The 18017-nt window shown below is 48.8% G+C and overlaps 1 protein-coding gene across 2 annotated transcripts in view; it reads left to right on the top strand.

Annotated features, from left to right (window-relative positions):
* Positions 1-16133: 16133 nt before the first annotated feature.
* EPN2 (epsin 2) overlaps positions 16134-18017 on the top strand; it is a 57773-nt gene continuing 55889 nt past the window's right edge. Inside the window, exon 1 of one of the 2 annotated variants that reach the window (XM_019541906.1) lies at positions 16134-16293. The gene's annotated coding sequence lies outside the window, so the exon portion shown is untranslated. The remainder of the gene's footprint in view (positions 16294-18017) is intronic. The other variant, XM_019541909.1, reaches the window with a different exon arrangement.

Raw genomic sequence — 18017 nt, 5'->3', positions numbered from 1 at the left:
GATTCACCGAGCAGTCTGAAAGGCAGGCTAGAAAATACCACGCAGTGTTGTGAACTGGGGGGGTTTCTTCAGAATCAGCATTTTCCGTCCAGAATTGAAACGGGCGCGAAGCCAGCACCTCGTCGGTACTGGGATCATTGCACACGGTGAAGAAGAAAAAAAATCCGGACCTACACATCGGAACTTGCAGTCGTTTCCACCTCGGCATAAACCGCCCCGGACGGGGGTAGAGAACCAGACTGGTGAACTCTTTCCTTTCTCGAGACAGCACCTGTAGGAAAATGTTAGAAAGAGCCGAGGAAACGAAAGAAGGGCCGAGAGTGCAAAGCAGACACGTCTGCTCAGACAGTTTGTATCAGGGAGAGGCTTTCTGAGTCATCCAAGGCATATCCTGGGTTGCAGGCAGGCTGTCTCAGCCTAACCCCAAGAGCGGGGGCTAGGGTTTAGCAAGGGACAGTGTTGAGAAAGCTGCACTGCTCGCGCAGCTCGGGGGCTTGTAGGGCCCAGGGCCTGAGTCTGGACTCTAGTCCCGGCTCCACTACTGACCCGCTATCTGATGCTCCCATTAGGGGCCTCTGTTTCTGCTCTGCCATCTTGTCCCATTAATGTAAGTCGTTAGCTCTTAAAGTCAAGGCAGGTCTTTCTGGCAGCTCTTGCACAGCACCAAGCACATTGGTTCCCAAGCCCGGAGCCTCCGAGAGCTGGTGCAATATAAATGACAACAGACTGGATCCCTGGGATGGCATAGCAGCAGGGCATTTTTCAAAAGATCAGACATCCCTGCCTTGTCTACTGGCCCATATTCAACCCTCTTTGTCCCCTCCCTGCTCCCAGTTTCGGGCCCGGTTGCAACGTGCCCTCGCAAAGAGCATCCCTGCGCAGCGTGGGCCGTCTGGCTGGCCTGGGATATAGTGAGGCCAATTCTGTATCCGCCCTGCCAGCAGCAAAATACTGAAGAGCTGCGGAGCAAATGTGCGTGCGATCAGAAGATGAGATCCAAGTCTGCCGGGTTACCTGGGTGCTGCCTGCCAGCTGTGCAAAATCACTAGAAAGCAACCGCAGCTGGCGTTGCCTGTCTCCACCGGTGAGGGGTCCCCGCTCGGCTGTGAGACGTACCACCGCCACGAGGCAGAGACACCTCCTCATACTTACTCACCTGTTATGAACATTTTTGCAGGGACGTGTGCTGGCCGGACACCAGCTCGGGAAGGCTCGTCCCCTGCCTCCTTCAGTGTCCCCAGTCGGTTCAGTTGGATGCTGTTGTTTGCTTTGCGTCCTCTCCGGGACCATTGCTTGCTCTGGCTGTGAGCTGCCACGCTGCCTGCTCGGGGTAAAGTGACCCCCCGCCCTGCGGTTATTGAGTTCATTAGAGGTCACCGACTCCAGTCCAGGAGCAGGATTTAGCTTCTAGCGTGAAAATGGCTCCGGGACCATGTGGGCAGGGGGTGTTGTATAACATAACCAAACGAAGCTGAGCCAGTTCTTCCTGGAGAGGAAGCCGAGTTGGGACGCAGAATCTGAGGCCTGCCAAACCCGCTGGAAACGCAGAACCGGAGGGGAGCTGCGGGACTCGCGGGGCCTTGCATAGAATAGGCCAAGGCAGAGGGGTGAATCTCACGCGCTTGAAGTTCAGGGCGGGATGGGAAGCGTGAAACGGGATCTGCATTTTGGATCCAGGTCTGGTGGTTATCTACAAAAAGGATGTTTTTAGGTTACCGGGCCTGGAGGAGCACTGGGGCTGGCAGCGGAGAGCACAAGTCAGTGGAGCAGATCATATATGAACAGCCCCCAGCAAGCGAAGTCGGGGGGTGTTTAGCCTGTTGTCTTGGATGAGTCGAGAGGACCGCTGGAGGAAGGAAGAAGTAATTTCTGCGGGGCAGAGCCCATCTACAAAGAGCCGGGAGACATTTTTACAGGCGCTAGCACTGAATGCTAATATTTCACCGGAGCTCTGCTGGATTGATGTTGGTGTGAGCAGGAACAGCATCTGGACCCGGCTTCAGAGCTCGCTTTTTGTGTGGGTGTGTGCTCAGCGTAGACGGTGCGAGGTGACCCTGGGAGAGTCGCCGAGACTCAGACTGGGAGTGGGAAGGAAAGAGTTAGCGGCTGGGCTAGGAAGCAGCTGCAGTTCATTGACCTCCAGGGGAGGTAGGAACAGAGGGATCAGAAAACAGCTGGGAGTGATGCTGAATGGTCTGGGGTTGGGCTGGGGGTTTGGTATTCGCGGGTGAAATGTTTCTGATACGCTGCAGGATGGATTTGCTCTGTTTGTGGTCTCTCAGGACTCGGCTCGTGCTGTCATCTGGACTCCACTTCCCTTACTCCGGTTCAGCCATGCTTTGAGGAGCCAGGAGGAGTTTGAAGGAGGAAGGGATGAATCCGAGCACCGGGCCCGTGAGCAGGGACGGGGTGGACTCCTCTGCCTGCCTCCTGGGCTTCGACCCCATTGCCTTGGGTAGCAACCCCAAGACTGTCAACACGGGTAGGGCTGTCCAAACCAAAGCCAAAGCATGAGTGGGAGCTCGTTTCACCGCTCTGACACCATGGTATTAACATGGGTGGAGCGCTCCAAGGGAGAAAGCCATCGCACTGATAAAGGAGACAGTCATGGTAGTAATTATAGGAAGGAAGATGCCAGACGCCCTGATAGGGAAAGCAGAGGCGAAACCCAACTGGCAATTGATGGCAGAGGCAACAAGATGAGACTACCCCTTAATTAATACAGCAGTTAAAGGAAAATAGAAACAGGTCTGTGGCTGGCCAGAGAGATTATTTCCTTCCAGCGTTTGTGCTGGAGGATGGCTCCTCTCCATCAGGAACCAGTGCCAGTGACAGCCCGCTCACAAGGGCATGAAGAAGAGCTTTTGGCGTGGCTGGTAGATCTGGATCCAGACTTAGCTCCCTCCAGTCTCAGCCAGCTACTAGAACAGATTCTGAGAAGTCGCCACTTCAGCAATGACATCCTGTATTTTTCTGTGAAGTATTTGAAAAAAAAAAAGATCTCCCCCCTCCCCTGCAAACTGTGCGTGGGTGACAGGTAAGGTACCGCGCTGCTGTGACTCAGCGGTAAGCCTGTGACTTCTGAGAAAAGCAAAAAGCTATGGAGAAATTGTGAATGATCAGTGCGAACAGGTGCTTTTGCCTGCCTGCTTGGAAAGGACACACATACCTATTAACAGAAAGAAATTCTTGAGAAGAAGAGAAGATAAAGCCCACTTCAGAGCTTCGTTCTAGGTACAGCTGTTGCTAGCTAATCGCCTTGGACTCCTCATCCTCTGTGTCTAGAGAGATGCTCCTACCCCTTGATGTCCTGGTAGGTCAGTGAGCCACCTGCATCACTGGATCCAGCAGGACCTTTTTCATTTGCCAGCAGAGTCAACACATGCTACCTGGGCAGGGGGTATCAGAGAGACGTAGTGAGCCAGGTGAATCCAAAGTCAAGAAGGCAGGGTCCTTTGGCCAATACCGCCAAGCCAACGGGGACCAAAAAGGCACCCAGAGCCCATCATTTCTTTAGTTTGGATCTAGCCTCTGTTAACTGTTGCAGCAATTCTTGCATTCAAGAAGAGGCAGGGCTTGGGTGGGATTAATCAAAGAGAGATCCTTGAACTGACAGTGGATGCAGAGCTTGTTTTGGGCTCATTAAACCTACGCTAAACACAAACTGAGCCACCCCCAACCTGAGTCCCTCTCCTCCCTGCTTGGGAGTCAGCAGTCGTGGAAGGGACTGCTGGGTACACAAGGGTTATTTGGGGGGAAAGTCATTGAGGAGGCTTTTACCATCAGTTGCTTTTGATCTTGTCTGACCACCGCGATGCCGGGGGTCGTTCTCTAGCCCCGCTGTTGCTTGGGGAAGAGAAAGCCCGTGGGCAAGTGAGAGGCACTGCTCTGCAAGGGTGTGCAGGGGCCACGTGTCCCTGCAGCGAGCGGGCGTTCACACTTGCTTCCGCAGCTCATGATTTTGCTCATTTAGGTCGAAGCATCGGCCGGACCCTGGTGAACGCTGCCTGTGTCGTCGCTCCAGCGGGACCCGAGGGGAGCGGGGTAGGAAAGAAGGGAGCCCTGTGTAGGCTTCCTGGCCAGCGCCCGTGCAGATGGAGCGGGTCAGCTGGAGACGACAGCCCTGAGCGGAGGGGAGGGAGGAGGGTTTGCTTGTCTGTTATTTCCTCGGGCCGAGGATGTGTGCGTTCCTGCCACCCGGGCCTGGCTGGTAATGATCTGTACAGCAGGCGTATGGCTATGGAAGGGGGAGGCAGACGGCTGGACCGCGGCCCAGGCTTGTTATAATTCATGGAGCACCGGATGTGCCGTTCAGCCCGACAGAATCCAAGCACTGTCTTCCTCTTGAAGTCATCTATTCAGGAGGGAGACACGGACGGAGGGAGCGAAGGGGCGGCGGGCACTGAAGGCTTCTGTTCTCCCCTCGGACGCGGATGCAGGTGCAGCGGGAGATCCTCGGGATGCTTTGGCTTCTCCGTACCACCCTTTCCTGAGCAGAAAGGGTCGGCCCACTCTTAGACCTCTTTCTGCACGAAACGTTGCTGAATTTGCATCCTGATTTACTCATGCTGAAGTCAGGTTCAAAAAATAGCCCTAATCCTCCCTTCAGGGGCACAGCACTGACTTACACTAGCTAAAGGTCTGGCTCCATATAGCTTCCTCCTTAACTAGACTTTTCTATAGGAGGGTGCTGGCTCCTGATTTCGGTCACACCCCATACGAAAATCCTGGGCGATTTCACAGGAGTTTCTCCCAATTTCTGGCCTGGCTATTTGTTGGTTAGATAAGCTGTACCATGCAGGCTTTTGTTCGCACTTTGAATCTGCTTTATGAAGTGCTACAAGAAGAAGCGTCTTTTTTTTTTCCGGATAACGGGGCAAGAAATTTTGTTTTAAAAACTGCTGTGCTGAAACCCAGGGCCAGATCAACACATAGGCAATCTAGGCATACACCCAGGGCCCTAAGTGAAGAAGGGCTTCACCTTGTGCTTATTTAACGTATTATAATTGTCGAATGAAAAAAGTCATATGAAAATTTCGTCTTCAGCTGGGGGGCCCAAGAGTTTGTTTGCCTAGGGCCCAGTAAAGAGTTAATCTGGCCCCAGCTATTTCCACACTGAGCTACATGCTGGGAACCCCAGTACCAAACTGGGGGGACCGACCTTTTTAGTTCAGTAGCCAATGTACAAAAAGGAAGTTAACAGCATAACAGGGCCTGATTCTTCAATCCGGCTCTAGGAATCCTTTTCCTCCTAGTCATGGAAGAGATTATTAGCACAGGCTAGGAAAGCTTTACAATAAATAAAACTTTCTCTCTCATCCTATATTTATACAATTTTTAAAAGCTTTCCTAGCCCGTGCTACACATACACACGCGCACACACGCATGTTCCTTTCCATTCAGACGCAGGGCTGGTTTTAGCAGAGCAGCTGCAACATAAATTTAGGATTTTGAGAGGGGCAGAGTTGTTTCTTTCCCCGTATTTATGGAAAACCATTGACGAAACACAGGCCTGGGTCCAAATCCCTCCTCCTGTGAGTTGTCCTTACTCCAGCGAGGAGTCTCATCATTCATTTCAGCAGGGCCACCTGGCTGCGGGAGCGGGGCAGGATCAACCTGGCATTTCTAAATCCTAGTGCTCATTAGCCATGAAAAGCTCCGCAGCGTCAGAGCGCCCTGCCATCTCCAAATGCTAAAGCTTAGGTGATGGCAGGATGTAACAGCATGTTGCGTGCACATGTTGTCTTGTCGCATTAATGTTACTAGAAGGTTTCCCGCTGTGCTGGAGAGGCATCTGAAAGGTTCAGAGTCGGTCTGCTGTCTCGAATGCAGCATGACTGAACATGCCTTGCTCCTCTAAGCCCAGGTCCCGGGAATTTGGCTGCTCTCTCAAAGCGCAGCCGGTTTAAAAAACACACAGGGCTTTAGGGAGGTCGAATCCCTGCCATGACTCTGGCACGAAAGGATTTTTTGGGGAATTCAGGTGAACTCTTGTCCTGGCTCCAAGCTGAATTCACAGAAATGAGTGCAGTGGCCATGGGACGGGTTAGTTAGATCGTTGTCCTCTGCCCCAGAATTTGTAACGGTCCAAAGCCGGGGAAATATTAACAGGCTTTGCCAGGTGAACAGGAGATCTGGTCTGAAATCCAGCTTTGCAGAGGGGTCTGGGAAACCTGGTGAGCATCTGTCACAACCAAAGCTCAGTGCTGTGAGTGCACTGCAGTAAATCCTCAAAAGCACTCTGGGGGAGATTACTAAATTAAGCACTCAGAAACTTAATTTTTCATTTTGCGTGCAGGATGCAGTGCAGATCCTTTCTACAGCCCTTTCCCACATACGCTTCGGCCTCGTCTGCACCAGGGATTAACCTCAATTTGAGCCGTCAGTAGCCGGCAATCAGTGTAGCTGCACTGATCCCACCCAGGAAAGCAACAGCGTGCGCAGGCGGAGCCCAGCCTCGTGTCAAGCCAACAACTGAAATCAGAACAAATCCCCCACTTAGACAAAGTCACTCTTGAATCGATGACACTCCCTTGCCTGTTTTTTCCTGGGAGGCTTCTCATCTGAATATCGACAAGGCTGAATCCTATCTGATTACGAGAGCCGACGAGATCCCAGCAGCAAGCAGGGCCGCCGGTTTGTTTTTGTGCATCAAACGGGAGAAACGATCAAAGAGCTTTCAAGGCAGTGGCACAGTTAGCATTCGAAGAGCAGCTGCTGGTTTTGGTTTTTGCCTTGCCACCCCAATTTCTGCCATCTTTCCTTCACCTCCCCCACTAACAAGCCGGTCAATAAGCCTCTTACACAACGGGGTCCGTAGTGAAATGCAGCCTCATTGTGTTTTCAACGGACAGGAGGTTTCTTAACTTCCCTCGTCTTGTGACGGGGCTGTGTTTCAGACTGTTCCCTTCATCTCATTCAGTGTTTCCTTCTGCTGAAACCGGCCCGCCAATATTTGCCAATATCCTGCATTAGCTGATCATACACATTTGTCTCCTGACAATGAGCTAGATCCTATTTACAGCGGGCACATAGAGAAATGCTATAAAGGCAGTTCGCTCCTGAGCAGCAAGAGGTGACATCGATAGCTACGCTTTGGTTTCTCAACTGGCTCAGCAGTGCAGTCTCGTCCGGGCTGTCGTCCTCCTGTGCGCGTTGGACTCGGTTCTCCGATACAGATTCATTAAAGCCCCAGTTCAAGGGACTCTTTCCGCGTGCATTTAAATGCCACCTGATTCGGGAAAGCAGATAAGCAGCGGTTAAACATTTTACTTGAAAAGAGGGTAGAGACATTTGGCGGTCGGGTCGGTGAGGTTTTACATACTTTTTGTACAGGTATAAAATAATGGCACAAAGTACAGGGATGGAGAACTAGTCGGTGGCCAAACTCAAGCCTTTGGACATCATGAGGCTGGCTCCAAGAATCATGAGATTTGGTAAATACAGGTTCTTCTTTGCCTTGTTGGGTGTGTATCAAAGCTTTTCTTCCAAGAGGAGGACTAGAAACTTACTCTTTCAACTGTGAAACCTGAGAGTCTGATGCAATCACATGACTCCAGAGCCAGGGGGGCCGAATACAATACCATCCATCATGAGACCTGAGATGAAATCATGAGAGCTAACAATGCTGGTCCAGGCCAGCTGTTTGCAAAGGGCCTAATAAATGATGTTTCCCAACTGCAAGGACAGCGACAAGCAGTCTACAGTCATGTAGAGCAACGTGCTGTTACGTGCGTTGCCATGAAGGTGGCTCCAGCAGATGAACTCACGAGCTACAGCCCAGACCTTTCTAGGAGTTCAGAGCCTTCTCCGTGTAAAACAATTAAAAGCCTAGCTCAGCAGGCATCCTAAACAATTTTCCAGCTCATTGCAGTCTTATGTGGGATTTCCACCCCACAGGGCGATTCTCGTTCACTTGATTTTCCCTAGTGCTGCACTGATTATTCATCTCATGCATCAGACCTGAGGCACCATCCAAAGCATTTCCGAAGGAGTGAAGTCTAACACGGCTAAAATATAGCATGAATCCAACCTTAATCCTGCCTTGCAACCATTTGAGAGATTCCTGAGGGGGAGTTCAGCTATAGTATATCTATAGTCAGCCTAGTAGTTGGACATGTTGGACAGGGAAACTGAGCTACAGCAGGTACCAATACACTAGAAAGTGATTTCAGCTGGCATGGTTTCAAGAGAAATGAGCTTTGCAGTTCATTTGGGAGTATGGTTGATACAATTGTGGTTTGTGCCCCAGCAGAAACAGAGATATGCTTTGCCAAAGCTGGTTCCCATCTGTGCTGGTATTTGTTCTTTGCATTCACTGATAAGAGGGACTTTGGATTTGAAGGACCAGACTGGGAGTAATTTGTTTGACTTCCTAATGTTTACAAAGTCATGGAGTGATCCTGTACTTCTCCATGCCACTCAGCTCAGAAGAATGTAGCAGGTCCAGGGTGTGCCAGCTACAGCCAATTATAACTCGACCAACCTGCCTTGGCACCCAGGTGCCTACTGAAACTTGCTGACCCTGCAAGATGGAGATTTTTCTTTTATGCACATCTCCATTGGAGGGAACGAAAGAGCCACAGGTAACACTCTTCCAGCACTTCCCATCAAACGGGTAGCTTGCTCAAATAAAATGTAGTAACCAAATTTATTGCTCAGAGTATCTTGTCTTCGGGGCTCTGTGGTTCTTGCTTGACTTGCTCAGCTCTGAGGCCTGATGGGGAATCTTTTTGAACCAGTTTCTTGGATTTTTTTTTTCTCATTTGCTGTTGAGTATTAGGGCCCATCTATTTTCAATTCCATGTGGTTATAATTTGTATTGTGGTAGCACCTAGCCTGTCCCAGGCCAGGATTTTTTGGTCTAGAAATCCAGAACAAAAAGCTAGTCCATGCCTCCTTCCCCTGGTTCAGAGGGTGAGGCTCTTACCAGTTTCTTGCAAGGGGGAGAGAAGAAAGAGGTCATATCATATTAATCCCTTGGATATCTAGGATGCTGCTCAGAAGTCACTAGGGCCTGCAGGTGCTAGGATTATTTTTACCAGCATTTCCCACTGTTGTGGGCAGTACTTCAAGTCTGTTGGCCGCCCCAACGATGGTCACTCTAGCACAGAGTCAGGCTGTCACCTGGGCTAACGGATATAGCACTTTAAATAGCAGTGACTTCCAGCACCTGCTCTGCCTTAAGGTATTAGAGGAACAACAGCTGATGGAGGAAGGGACATAAAGAGGGATTGCTCATGGGTTGGCTTGTGCCTTTTGATATGTTGGGCTGTGAAGGATTAGGTGGCAATACACTTACATAGCTGGCTAGCTGTTTACTGAAGGGGATCAGCCCCTTGTTCCCTTCCTCTCCCCTGCCTTTCTTTCTCATTTCATCTGTGGCATCTTTGGAAACATGAGTGCTGCTAGCCTTCTCTCAGTGGGACGAGGAAAGTTTGCTTCCTTCAGTGGGTTTTCCATGGGGTACGAAGCATTTACAGACACAGTCTGCTTGTTTTCCAGTGCCCTGTTTTCTCTTGATGGTCAGTCAATAGCAATAGCCTTATGGATGGGTCAACAGCTGTGGAGCCTGAGAAACTCATGCTACAGATAGAAAGATGTTGCCTTGTCTAGAATGGGAATTTGCTTCACTTTAACTATGGATTGTAAGCGATTGGGGTCATTGCAACTCCTGACACAGTCTGTCACTGGCAGTATTTGCTCCGGTGGAGTTTCCCCTGCTTGAAATCAGGGTAGCGTGCTCTGGTCTGACTTTGGTCTTACCCTCTTGAACCTAAGAGTTTCACTGGTGAGATTGATTGGGGTATCCTGCCTTGGTCTGACTTGGGTGTTACCCTCTTGATCCTAGGATGTTCACCAGTGAGATTGCCACTGAAGGCTGAAAGTGAGGCAAATCATGGGAAAAAGGCATAAGACCTTTGTTATTTTTTATTGCTTTGCAAAAGCTTTCTCACTATGGCAACGCCTGATGGGTAGATTGGCAGTGCTTCCTTATAAATACCAGAAATAACTGAACATGTTTATGATCCAATGAAGGGGGGGCAGGGGGGAGGAAATGAAGGAGCATGAAGAACATTTAAAAGACTTCTTAAAGTGTATTTTTCTGGATGCTCAAGTTCTGTGGTGATGGTCTCATTAGACAGAGGGATGTGAACTCCAAACACAAACCACATCATTTTGAAATGTAACCCCCCTCCCTCCCCTGCAAATGGTTAATTCTTCAATTCAGTGGCTAGTTTCAATATATCAACACTAGCACTTTTAGTACCACAATATTACAGGAAAGTCTGTTCTGGCTTTATTTATTGACTGGTCAGAATCGGGATGCATCAGAAATCTCACCAGACTTCCAAACCAGATCTGAATCTATTAATAGCTGGATTTTTCTTTACGGTCATGGCTGGAAGCCGCAGTCCAGTTTTAATAGATACTGTACAAAAGTGCTGTGCCTCTGTGGTTTTTCCAGCACTGCAGAGCATGCTGCTTTCATTGGGAGTTTGCTATTACTCTTCATTTCCATCAAACTGAAGTAACTTGATGGAAATGCCCTTTCCTGCTTTCTCAGTGTAAGTAGCAGGGGAGCACCTCCACCAAGTGAAGAGGATAGATGTCCTTGGCTATTTTGGTGGGCACCTGGTAGTTCACACTGGAGTAGGTCCTTGTTCTATAGAGGACAGGTCTGCAGTAAGTCATCTTTGCTGATAGTTAGACTGATATACCCCCTGAGTATAACTTATCCCAGCAAAAGTAGGGTGTAGCTGATTCTGGCCTCCACTCTTCCTGAGCAAAACAAGTGATCCCAGCAGAAGGGCAGTTAATGATTAAATAGACTTCAGTACCTTTGCTAATAGTAACTGGGAGCCTGCCTGCTTTACCTGAGTAATAAGCTGCTGTATCTAAGCTGATTCCAGTGGTGATATTCTGTTAGTGGCGGTATTATCAGAGCAAGAGACAGGAGAATAAGACCCCCCGCTTTGCATGCCTTCTTGTATCTTGTCCTTTCCACCTGCTATTTGATTTTTGTGCCAAAGTGCAAAGCTCACCACATCCTTTGCATTCAGTTTGCTCACTGGGGGCAACCGTGAAAAGGCGATGATGGATTCTTCTGCAATCCGGTTGGCCAGTTACTTGATTAAAATGCACAACGAAAAAGCATTAAGAAAAGACCCAGGGGCATTGTTACCTGACCAGCTGCTATTGATTGCTCATTAAGCTCTCTGGTTTGTCAGTGAAACCTGCTCTTTTTTTCCTCTTTCTTCACCATTTCCCTTTTTCATACCAGATATAATCAGGCTGAATAATTAGCACAGCCGCCATCAGTGGAGGTGATAGAAGATCAGTTTGTAGACTGGGCCACACAGCAAGGTACTGAGTTCCTTTTCCCTCTACTAGGTTGTTTTTTCTGTTAAAATGAGTTTTGCGTGATGGTTTTTACTAACGTGAGGATTGCTTGGGACTAGCCGAGATAATCCACGTCCACGTGAAATGCCTGCGTAACGAAGCCAGTCATTGTAGGCCCTTATTACAAAGGGCTAGAAGCGCTCTGAGGGCCGCCCCTGGGCAAGGAGGAGGACACTCACTGCTCTTGGGAGACATTCTTTGGATGGCAAAAGGGAAGGTAATGAGGTGCTCAGAAGGCAATTATGTCCAGCCCTTCTGGCTGGAAGCTATTTAGGGTGTGGAGTGTTGGAAAGATGGGAGGGGTGAAGATTTGGATCCCAGATGCAGAACAGTGGTTCTCAGCCTGGGTGGTGTGGCACCATAAGTGCCTTCAGATCCTTTCAAATATGCTGGGGGCATCCCACAATATTAGGTGTGCAAATGTGATTCGTGAGATAAGCCCAGAAACTTCAAGCAGGAATCCAGGGTGCTGCAAACCTTCCGACCTGTTGGCATCTTCCTGAGCTCTTTGCAACAGAAGAATTGCTCACTGATTTTTCTGCAATCAAAAGAAAAGAGCAAAAGTGAAAGAGCTGGCATTTCCCAGCCAGTCTAAAAAGGTTGAGGAGCACTGATCTAGACCAGCGGTTCTCAACCTTTTCTGTACCAGGACCCAATTGTAAACATCAACGGCCAGTCCCGACCCAGTGCCCCTCACTCCTGACTCGCTGCCCCCAGCCCCTCAGTGTTTGGGGTAGGGGGGGTGTGGGGCAGGGGGGTCCCCAAGCAGCCCCTTGCAGGCTGGCACTCTATGGCCTGCAAGGGAAAAGCCACGGTTTCCCACGGGTTTTCTCCTTTAAAGGAGAATCCATTTTAAAGTTTGTTCGCGGCCCTTTCATATATTCTTGCAACCCTGGGTCAAGACCCACGGGTTGAGAAACGCTGGTTTAGAAGACACAGACTCTAGAAAAAGACCTGAAGTGTCTGAACTGGTGGCTCCCGCTCCTCTCATTGAAATGCAAGGCAACTTCAGATGACTGCATTTTCACCAAGTACTTTGGGTCTCCTTCTGTAATTCTTAAGCAAAGAGTCACTACTTTGGCTAGGTACAAACTTTCAAAAAGACCAAGGTGGATTTGATCCAAGTCAGGGGTTTTCCATAGATGGCGTAGTTTAGAATGGTAGCAAACAGAACACATGTTCGCCCTTTGGTGGGGGGCAAATCTAAACCGGGTTTCACTATTTTAAAACCAGGCTGTGCACTGAACTTCTGCTCAGGCGTAGACTGGTTTCTGATCACTTATACCAGTGAAAGTGCAATGTCTGTACCTGGCCCACGTGGCTTGTATGAGTCCCATGCAGCATGAATAGGGGCTGCAGAACTAAGCCCACTCGAGTGTCTTATATAATTCTTGTCTCTTATTAAAAGCAGTAAAGGGCACTGCCTTGATGAAGAGCGCCTGAACCCAGAGACGCTGCCGTCCTAAGAAACTGCCATTCAACCTAGTAGGGTAAGGATAAGAGGAGGAGGAATTATCTCTGTCTTCTCCACTGAGAGTTGGGAAAGGAAGGCTAACAAATGACTGGGGTGTCTAGAATACCAGCCTGCGGAGAAAAGGTGGCAATCACCCTGTGTGCAGGGCCAGCTTGAGGCCTGTACATCAATTAAATCCCGTGTAAGTAGTGTGTAAATGGGACTTGTGCTTCTAAGGAAGCAAAATGCTTTGTAATACCTAGAACCAAGCACGCTGCAAATGTGGCTGTCCCATGACATTTGCTTTGAATATTCATTCTGAGAAACCCTCCACACTGCATTTGCTCAGGCTGTATTTTCACACCTTTTTCCGTGGTGCGAGCACAGTTCAAGTGAGTTATTAAAGGATGTTCTCGGAAAGGGAACTTGAAAATAGGAATATTTACACTGGAAGCCGAATTCTGCAAGCTTGTCTCTGTGGTGAACTAAACTCAAATGTCCTATTTCGATTTAATGTGAATCTTTCCTATCTGAACTAAATTAATCTAAAGATGTGAACCAACCCACATATATATTATGGGTTCTATTCAACATGGGGACGAGCCCTGAAAGTTAAATTAATCTGGCGTGGGAAAAGGAACAGTACCCAGATGGCCTGCTTGGGTGATCACAGCTAACCACCATGTAGCTGAAACTTTCAGTACTGAACACTTGCAACGATGACTTGTGAACAATTTACAAAACAAAAATGTGGTGGAAATGACTGAGGGTTATCGGAATACTGAATAAACTCAGTAACATTGTAAGCATCTTATGAATGATTCTGCATGACAAAAAAAAGCTGCCTTTGGCAATTAATTTTCCACCAATTTGTCATTCATCTCTAGGTATGATTATAGTCAAATTTACTAGATTCGTTGTCATCATCTCTGTTTGAATTAAGTGGCCGTGGACATTTCCAAACCTGGGTGGTTCAAGTTAATTTTTCAAATCCAAACCTACAAGCAGTTCTTCAAAAATACTGAGAAACCTCAGCTCCCACTGAAGTCAATGGAGCTGAGTGCGCCAACCATCTCGAAAAGTGAGCCGCCTTTCTCTTTGGAGGTCTAGACATGTATTTAAGGTACCTAACATTTTATTTCATATATTTGATAATATTCAACTCTGTTTTTAAAAAGGTTCTTTTAATGGCCCTCAGGGTTGGCAGTAGGAGAGAAAATTGGTAATAAAGCAAAAATGACTGTGATTTAGAGATTGAATTGCATGCAGCAAGGCCCATACATCAGTCTAATGAGATACAGGCTCGTTTGGATATGAGGCCTGGAGACAGAAGAAGAAAATGTGATCCACCAAGCCAGCTCTCAGGAAATGGGAAACAATAGAATGAGGAAATCAAATTTCAAATGGCAGGAATACATTTGTCAAGCTATCCTTAGAATTTTTTACAGGCTCTTTTTTTCCTTCCCTCTCTGTGGTTGGAAAATCAAAGCATTATAAAGGCTTGTTGTTTGTAACCTCTTGGGCAATGCTAAGCTGGTGTCACCACAAAAAGAGGAAGGGACTTCCTATTGTTAAATTCTTTTAGGATGACATTCTTGTAGTGTCAGTCAAACAAAGTCATTAGCTAATTAGTGGTGTTCCAGCTCCACGTAGCTGCATTTCCGGTGCAGGCAACATGCACTTCATCACTGAACGGGGCCGCTTGTGGCTTCCTGGAAGCTGCTCTGTTAGGTTAGGTTAAAAGGACTAGGAGGGACTGTGCCCCTCTCTCCTTAGCTGGGAGATTAGTCTAACATGCTGTATATTGTGTTGTGGTTCCCGGCATTATAATTCTGCAGAAAGGACTGGAAACGTCTATTTGTTTCGGGTGTTTGGATTCTCTGGCTTCTGCCTGCTCGCCATATGCGGACTGATATTGGGATATGGAGGCGAAAGATTGCCGATGAAAAATGAGTTTCACAAATAATGACCTTTAATTCTCTGCCTTGCCATCATAACTGGAACGTTGCAAGCTTTATCATATCTGGTGATTGGGTTTGACAGCCTGGGAGGTCCCTGTCCCTGGCAGTCTTAAGTTCCTATTGATGAAACACAGTTCCGACTTTCCAAAGAGGGATTAGGGGAGTTGACCAGCCAGCTTTTCAATGTTGGGTTGTGAGTTCAAATCTTAGCCCACAATGATGACCATGTTTTACTAATACTCGGCAGAAGCCAAATAATTAGTGGAGCGAGTCTGGGTGCCCTCATCACACTAAATCTACCATTGCAAGTGTCTAAGACTGGATTCGCACCATTATAGCTACAACATTGCTCAAGGATGTGACAAGGTGTGATCCCTGCCAAAGCACCCAGTGCGAAGGCAATTCGTCCAGCAAAACTGTGTTTTTGCCAATACCATTTGTTTTGCTTGGGTGGTGGATTTACCTTGTTAAGACAAAGTGCACCTCCACCTACATAACTAGGTCTGTAGGAGCGTTTTGTGGGCGTATAGTGTATCGATATTCCTACAGGTGAAGTGCACTTTGTGTTGACTTGGCCTAAACAAGGACTCAAGTCTGAACTGGCCATGGTGAGAGCCGTCCCATCTTACTCTTGCCAGAGTTGTTCGCTACATGGCCTTAGATGCAGGAGAAGGCAGAAGGAAACAACTCGTTCTGAATCTTCTCTATGAAGAGATCTTGTTCTCGGTCACCTAATCAATGGCCTTAAATTATACACAGAGAAATAAAGCATTTCTGTACACCTCAGTCTTCAGCTTCCACTGATCCACAGTGGATGTGTCTGAAACAGCCAGAGGTGAAGGGGTCTTTCAGGTTTTGCTAACAGTGTTGAGCCCTTTTGGAGATTTTATTTCCCAGTTGGATGATCCTTAGCACATCTTTCTCGGGTCAACCCAACAATCATTGACCCAGGTGGGATCAGAATTGGAGTTCCTGGCTTGCAGACCAGCTTCAAACTACTCGCTGCCTCTCAACAGCTTGTCTTGAATACACAAAACTCTCTGTATAATTCACTGCAGCCAGCTCTCGGGTCTCTAAAACTTGATACATCTCTCACTGAAGCCAATGGGAATTTTTTGGCATCGACTCCAGGAAAAGCAGGGTTGGGCCTAAAACTTGCACTGTTTTCTGTGACACGCCTTGCACTGGAAAAGCAACACCTTCTTGGCTTTTGTTCTAACCTTCTTTTTTTGTTGTTGTTAAAGAAAGGTTGTCAGGAAGCGTAGTTTTTCGAGTGACTCATAGCACTAGCTGGAGCCAGACGTAACACAGGCAGCATTCTGCTAATGCACTTTACTCCTGACCTGTACCAGATCTGACTGTCTCCTGGACAGAGATGGACCATCTCCACGCATTTTTGAATGGTTTTGTGATGCGAACGCATGCCTGAAGAGGACTGAAATGAAATCACTAAACTCCTTCAACCTCTTATCCCAGGTAAGGATTTAATCATTGTTCCAGTACTGTAACCCCCTTAGACTGCCTGGCTCTGCGCGCGTGTGCGCGCACACACGGTGTTTTTGATGTAGATGACTGGAGAAGCACCTCAAGCACTTCTCCAGTGAGGTCCCATCCTGTGTGGTGATGGTAGATCTCTTATTTTAGTGCTATTAACACAGGCTTCTCACTGTGATCCTGAACTCTTCCTATAACACCGTTATTTGACATGGTCTAAGTCAGCAGGAGAAGGAGGGATGACATGAAGTTACCCCAAGATGTGTGCATGCAGACACTATGCCAAGCAAAAAAGGACTTGTTTAACTGCCTTGGGCCTGCTTTTTTCGTGGATATCCCTTCCCAGCATAACCCAGGATTTCCCCTACTCGGTGGCCTGGATCACACTTTCCAGCCTTGACAAACGAAGCAGGGGGTGGTCTCTCATCCAGTTGTCAAAGTCCTTTCTTCCTCCTTATATGGAGCTGCCAAAATCCGGTGACACCTAGGTAGCAAAAGACTTTTTTTAGTCTCCTCAACCATTATTTGCCCTGCCTCTCTCCTGGTTAGCATCTGGACGCGGTCGCATCTCCGACAAGTGCTCTTTGGGCCGCCCAGTCTCCCGTTCCCAGGTGTGTGCTGCAGGTAATAGATTTGCATCGGCGATCCAGCTTATCTCACTCCGCATGGTGCAGCGATAACACGAGGGCTTGCGTATCCTCGCGTACTTGCTGCATCCAGAAATACAACTTACGACCTTGAGCTTCCATGCCATGGGCCTCCCCCGCCATGACCTGCATGAATTCGGGGAGACCTGGCGTAGGCACCAAGCGAGGCCTACCCACGACTTCCCAAGGGCGGCATTTCATACGGGCGGCGTTGTAAGCGAGCTGAGTGCAGGTCCAGGCGACGGTGTGGCTCGAGTGCTGGGAGCCAGGCGTATCTTGCCTCCAGCGGCGCTTGCACTAATTAAAACAACGGTAGAGAATAAGGGGACAGCAGGGAGGGGAAAGCGTAACACAGATAAGGCCTTACAAGCTTGGCCTAATCCTTTACCCTCGTGGCACATCCCAGCGTTAAAAGGAAACAAATGAGAGTTCACAGCAAAGGACAGAGCCACGTTTGAACTAACGAGCCACGTTCGGAGGGCTCTTGCCCCTGAGATGTGCCTTTTGTCAGGGCCAGTGCTGATACCCAGAGACCTTCGCAGAGCTCAGCTTGCTCAGGCACTCGCCGGACAAAGATGAGAAGGGAGGGAGGTGAAAAAGGATCTTCCTTGGCTCGGAAAAGAAAAGAAAACCAAATGATCAAGGAAAAAGATTTGTTTTCTAGTCTGGGGCAAGATGAGGAAGGGCGGTGTGAGCTGTGGGGCCGAGTGGTTTCCAGTCCCGCCTGGCAGAGGGTGCGGTAGGTCCCGGGAGGGGAACTGAGAGCAGCGGTGGCTTTCAGTCACTCCCTGGGCAGGGTGGGGCTGGCGGGCCGTGGTGGCCGTGGGAGGGAGATCTGCGATGGCTCCTTGCACTGTGCGGAGCTGAAACTTTCCTTCCAGCTGCTCTACAGCTGCCCCCAAACCAGAGGTGCACGTGTGCGTGCGCGGGGCGAGAGCGCCGGAGGGGAGAGGGGGCTGGGCTGTGACTGGGGGGTAATGGGGTCTGTGCTTGTGGGGAGCCAGGGAAGATGGGGTCTGAGCTGTGGGGGTGGTCGTGGGAAAGGTGGGATTTGTGCTG

Source organism: Crocodylus porosus, unplaced genomic scaffold (genome assembly GCF_001723895.1).
Source record: "Crocodylus porosus isolate Cpor-Errol unplaced genomic scaffold, CroPor_comp1, whole genome shotgun sequence".
Taxonomy (NCBI): Eukaryota; Metazoa; Chordata; order Crocodylia; family Crocodylidae; genus Crocodylus; species Crocodylus porosus.
This window is presented reverse-complemented; position numbering and strand designations above follow the sequence as displayed.